The 6,701-nt window shown below is 32.1% G+C and overlaps 1 long non-coding RNA gene across 1 annotated transcript; it reads left to right on the forward strand.

Moving 5' to 3' along the window:
* The first annotated feature begins 3,516 nt into the window (after window positions 1-3,516).
* LOC114166286 lies at window positions 3,517-5,879 on the forward strand. Its single transcript, XR_003599888.1, has 2 exons — window positions 3,517-3,826; window positions 3,903-5,879. It is a non-coding gene; the product is annotated as an uncharacterized LOC114166286 (long non-coding RNA).
* Window positions 5,880-6,701: the final 822 nt, after the last annotated feature.

The following is a 6,701-nucleotide window of genomic DNA, read 5'->3' on the forward strand; positions in this document are numbered from 1 at the left end:
CAGGTGAAAAATAGTAGTTCTAGGTCTTGTACAGACAAGACCATCATAATTAATAAAACTCCTTCCGCGATGGGCCCCACAGTGGGCCCAATACCCGTCCATAACCATCAAGCTGCAGCATTCCTACTATCATTGCCACTGTCAGGGGTTCTCACATCTGCTCACATCAATAAAATTGATGATCATCGCAAAGGAGGAAAACCACGCACAACCATATAAACAAGCGAAAGGGTAAGCTAGAGCACAAGATTTGTACGTCATAACACACAACGTCCAATCACATAGTCAAGCATAAATAATGAAAAACCACACAGGAGATACCAAACCATTTAAAACTTCAATACTAGACAATCCGGATACGCATAATGAGGCACCACCACAAAACAGTGGAATTATGTCCTAACAGTGAGGCGTCACCACGAGGCCTTCGTGGAATTACACATTTACAAGAGGCACCACCACATGGCCTTTGTGGAATTACGTCCTGGCCGTGAGGCACCACCACGTTATCCTCATGGAATTACGTCTTGTTGTTGAGGCACCACCATGACCTCTCACCTCGAGATTCGTGGAATTAAGTCCAATAGATGAGGCACTACCATGGATTCCCCCTAGGAGGGCCCATGGAATTACGTCCATTAAATGGGGCACCACCATAAGCTCTCCCTACAAGAGCCATGGAATTACGTCCTACTCACACTTTGTACGTGTTTCACCAACCAATCAGAAAGTTCCCATAATATCAACATCATGCATAAACAACAATTCATACATCTCATGCTTCCCAATTCATACAGTAAGCAACCATATCAGTGGGCCATTCACATCGTAGTACAAAACCTGCCCCAGCCTCGCTCAGGCTAGAAGACCTCGCTCAAGCGAGAGATCCTCTCGCTTAAGCGAGCCCCTCCTCGCCTAGGCGAGAGCTCGAGCCTTTAAACAGCGGCCCCTACGGATTCCTGCTTAGGTGAGTACCTTTTTGCCTAGGCGAGATCACGCTTCGCTAAAAAAAGAAATCCAGTCGCCTGGGCGATAGTTTGCACATATAAGCCTGGGCGAGCCTCTGTTAGTCTCGCCTGGGCGAGACACGCTCACTTGGGCGAGAAAAATAGTGCTCACCACTGTTCACTCGCGAAAACACAGAATGCGACACCAAAAGAAATCATGCTTTCACCAATATCACACAATCAACCACGATCATACATCACACATATGATTCAGACCCAGAAGCATACAAAAATTACAGATAACTACAAACTCAAGCTTCCCTTACTTGGAAAGGGTTTAACAGAGGATTCTGACACCACAGTAGTGAGTACATCAGCTCCAAGAACAATTTAAGGAGTTGGAAAACAGTGGAACCATTTAAAATAGGCTACCAAGGTGAACCCTAGTTAGACTCAAGACTATAAAGCTGAAAACAAAGAAGACACGGGGAAAAATGACTTACGTGAGCAGAAACAATGGAGTTGCGTGAGCTCGAAGAGAGAAATGTTCAAACCTTAGTAAAGCTTCTGTTAGAAGGGAAAAAATATTTGAGAAAGGGAACGTTTGCAAATGACTGCTTTAGGGGCCTTGACACCCTATGGACCAGCCTTTAGGCCCATCTGCTTAGGATAAGTCCTTAAGATAAGACAAGAAAATAACAGGTCTTACAACATCAATCACAAATAACAATTACTAAATTAATTTATTATAGTTCTTACAATTAATTTTTTCCCTTTCTTTAAGAATAAAACTAAATAAATAAAAAATAAATTTTAGATTAAAAAAATATATTTAACTTAATTTTCCAGAAATCAAATTCTAACTCGTTTTGGGATAATTTAAGAAAAAGAATAAGGTGGATGGATTTAGTTTTCGAAAACCGAATTCTGACCTATTTTTAAAAGTGTGCTAGATTACTGAATAAAATATATGTACTTTGGGTGATTATCTTTTATATCTGTATTATTACAGAAGAAAAATTCACAATGTGGCCCACACTCTTCACCTTTAAATAGTTAGAAGTATTTTAGACATTTTTCATTGTAGATTAACATCTCAAAACAACACCAAAAAGACCGAAGAACTCCGCTTATGAAATATAAAAACTGAAAAATAAATAAAATCCATTTTTTATACTTCTCTTTGAAAAATTTTATTCATCTATTAAATTAAAAATTAATAATAAAAACAAAATATAATAAAATCAATTATGATATATTGTTGTATATTTAGAGTTAATTAATAATTTACAAGTATATTTGAATATATTTAATTTTTTAAAAAATAAAATGTTTTACACTGTTATAATATTGAGAAAAGTCACAAATTGGAGTTACTCGTGATAAAAATTAAATATAACTCTTTTCTCTTTTATATTAAAATTTTATTTTTTATATTAGGGGAGATGAAGAGGTAGTGTTGGATATTGGATAGAATGAGAATATAATATCTAAATTTTCCTTAACTGTATATTTTTTTTCTAGGTATAGAACATTAGTTGAGAAAATTAAAATAAATTATTTTATTGCTTTTTAATAATATTTATGAAAAGATAAAGAGAAGACAAATAAATAAAATTATTTAAAAAAACCAAATATTGAATATAGAGGGAAATTAGTCATTTTTCAAAATAATCCCTATAAATCTACCCATTCCTCTCCCTGCCACACTTTGTCTTTTAAAATGTTCACTATAAATAATCACAAATCACTTAAATTAGATACACACGATCCTCACAAATAATCTCTGATCAATTTTCACAAAGCTCGCCAATAATATATACATGACTTGTACAAAATTGTAAATGTTGTGAACAATTAAAATTTGGATCATTCACATGTATTTAGTCTTATACTCAATATATTTAATTTTTAACACAAGAGGTATGTTAAAATTTTCATATCAACTACAAATAATTACAAATCAAAATAAATTGTGAAGATAAATTATAGTTCAATTCACTTTTTAGTGTTTGATTTTTTTAGTTGTTTGTAAATTAATTCTTTGTTTGAGTTCTCATAGTTGATTCTCGGAAAGACTTAATTCTTTTTTAACTTTTTCTATAAACAGTTATACTTTAAAAATAAAATAAAAATATTTTTTAAAAATTTATAATAAATTTAAATTAAAAATATATAAAATTATGAATTGTTTAATTTTTTTAAAATTAAATTAATATTAAATATAAATTGTGACGCGCAACCGGTTTTTCATGTCTTTTATGTGAGTTGTTTTCATTATATATAGTTTTACACCACATTGAAGATCATTTTAATTTTTTTTAGCTATAGATTTATTTTATCTTATAAATAATATTGATAACTCTTTTAGTAATTTATAATATTTTTGAAATGTTATTAAAAGGAAAATGAAAATGATATGTTAACCTCCAAAATTTGACTACTTATTTTACAACCTGACTTGACATTTCATATTTAATTTTTTAATTTATTTTTTAAAAATTCACGGTGGCAGCAACTAGGTTAAATAATTCGCAACTTGTATTTCATTCGTATACTGACAGCACCATTACATTTTCTCTCTCTCACAAAACCCTCTCGCCGCAATGGAAACCAAGAAGTTTCAGCTTCGTTTCTCGCTAGCCGGCAACGCGACGTGTCGGAGGCGCTGGATCCGACAGTTCGGTTGATGTATCTGACCAACTAAGGAGACTTAGACGAGATTGAGGAACTGTTGGACGCGGGAGCAACGTCAATTTCACCAACATTGACCGCCGCACCGCACTCCATATCGCTGCTTGCTAGGAATGCACTGACGTTGTTAACTTGCTGCTACAATGAAGCGCTAAAGTTGATCCGCCAGACCGCTGGGGCAGCATGTAATTTCACTTCCCGTCCTCTTTCATTATTCGTCTTGTACGTTGTCACTGATTTTTGGATTGGATTGTTTAACAGCCTCTCGCTGATCCAATGTACTATAAAAACCAAGACGTCGTGAAGCTTTTGGATAAAAACAGTACAAAACCTTTGGTTAGTCTCTTGTTTTTCTTTTCTTCTTTATATTAGATGTAAAATTGTTTGGTATTCGTCTCAAGAGTTTAGTTAACAGGTGCTTTTACATGCAATATTATTTTCGGATAGACTTTTAGGAATTTTATTATAAAAGTGAAACACAATTAACATGCATAGCCGATTGGTGATTGGATAACAATGTAAAAGTTTAAACTGCTCAGCATGGATTTGGACACTTCAATGTTACATTTATGTGAAATCCAAATCTTTAATTAAAAAAGCAAGAATTCACAAATCTTTAATTAAAAAAACAAGAACATAGTTAGAGAATTTAAATAGTAAAATGTGGATATTTGAATACATTTCATTCGTTGAGAATTTAAATAGTAAAATGTGGATATTTGAATACATTTCATTCGTTCCTTGTTGGTTGCTTGTTTATTATTTCCCAATTTCTTTTCAATCCTAAAAGTGTGTCCTACTTTTGTATATAATTTTGTATATTTTCTATTTAAGCCTTATATGTTTTCTTGCAGCTATTATTGCTGCATTCATGGTTAATCTATTACCCAAACAGAAAATTTGCTTATTTATATTATTTATTGTTTCCATTTTGTGATTCAACTTTTACAGTTTGACAGCCTGTGATGAAATGTTTGCCTTTTTTTTCTCCTCTCCCCCACAAGCATATACTAGTTTCCATTATCTTCTTTCCCTCCAACTATACTCCCTTGAAGTGTTGTTTTCATGCTTAAAGTTCAGGTGAACAACCCTTTTAGATGCATTTGTGTTTTTGTTTTTGTTGATAATGAGCCAAAGAAGCAAGAATTGTGGAGGCATGAAGCAGAGGATGTTTTTGTTTATGGGGTTGGTGATATTGAAATGGGTTGGTGGTATTCACTCTTCACATAAGCTTGCTTACTTTGACATTAATCTAGTAGATTAAATTAATGGAAAAAATCATTTTAGTCTCCTTTCATGGAATGGAAACTTTTCTTCATTTTTAATGTGATTCACAATTTGAAAACTAGAAATAATTAAATAGTTACGAACATAAGTTTTAACGATAATTATTTATTGATTTTGTTGTTTAGTTATTGACACACTCCTTAAGTGAAAGTAGATACTGACCATCCCGATGATCAATGAGAAAAAGAAATATATGATCAATTCTCCTTAGTTGACATCATTGCATGTTATAGTAATTATATGCGATCCTATTTGTTTGAGAGCAAAATGGAAAGGTCTTACGGTGTTAATTAACATGTTATCATAAAGAAAATCTAACTTAACAAACCTGACAAATGTTCTTGGAGGTTTTTTTTTGAAATATATTCGTAAATAAGTGCTTTAGCATCACCTTCATCACAATACCCGACAAGAGAAACCACATTTATATGATGAACAAGTGTTGCAAACTTTGCCTGCATTTTAGAAATGTTTAATATCTTAACTTAATGAAAAATATATTTGTTATGCAAATTCAAGAAAAGAAGAAAAAAAATAGGACTATTTAATCAATTGTTTCATCTAACCTCTGATTTAAACTCTTTATAACCTTGATTTGATGACAGAGAGAGTTTCTTTACAGCAACTCGTTCACCACTTTGCAAAGTGCCAAGGTAAACTTCACCAAATCCACCTTTTCCAATGATTGTTTTGAAACCATCTAACATCTGACTTAAACTCCTTATACTTTTTTATTTTTTGTGCATTGTTTTATGATACGATATATTAGGCATTGTTTATGGCATGATGAAATTTTTGTTCTGATCATGGTTGTCCAATATGTGGTGGAACATGGGTTCATGCTATATAGTTAGTTGGCTTCATGTCAAAATTCATGAGCTTCTCATTTAGTCAAGGAAAAAGGAGATGTTTGGAGTGATGAACTCAACAACTAGTGACCAAGCAACCAAGTGTTAAAATAGATGTCTAGCGTTGTTCTAGATAATATAATTTAGCTTCCTCACCAACCTTCAATATCTCCCTCATAATATTGTTTCCGTTTATCATATTTAGTTGAGTTTCTTTAGCATATTTTAGCCATCATGAAGAAACTGATCTTAATTCTGCTGTGGACAAAAGAAGAGGTACGAATACTTTTACATCTTAATCTTTCTTCAATACAGAATGGTAGAATTAGGAGTACATGAGCTATTCTAATTTGTGACATTCTTCTTCTTAATTTCTCTTTATAGATTGGTATGTAGAATTAAATTTATCATTTTCATTAAAATGACTAGATTTCTTTTTAACAGAATGTAAGTAGTCTACTATCTTTTTTCCTTGGAAAGATATTATTAAATTCATTCACGAAGGGGAGTTCAATAACAAAGCTATAAACAAGACTAGTTATTCAAGTTTTGAATTATAAGAACATTACTTTTAGCGTAATGTGGTTTTTATTTGCATCATGCTTGAATATAACTTGTATATATTGTTTTCTTTTAAATAGGCCCTTGGTCATTCGAGTAATTCAAGTTCAAGTTCCCAGGTTCTAATGTGAAAGAAGAAAATTCGTTTTTAGTACCAGATAGGATTGTGCCGCAACAAAGTTTTTATATTTAGAACATTATGTATTTTCTTTTTTCAACATGATGTATTTTCTATTTTTATATTTACATTGTAATCGTCAATACTTTATCAAATCATCAATAAAATTATTTTGGTAATTTTTTGTGTACTTTATGAATTTATATATTTTATTTATCTTTTATTATAAAAATAGTTTCATTAAAT

Source organism: Vigna unguiculata, chromosome 10 (genome assembly GCF_004118075.2).
Source record: "Vigna unguiculata cultivar IT97K-499-35 chromosome 10, ASM411807v1, whole genome shotgun sequence".
Taxonomy (NCBI): Eukaryota; Viridiplantae; Streptophyta; class Magnoliopsida; order Fabales; family Fabaceae; genus Vigna; species Vigna unguiculata.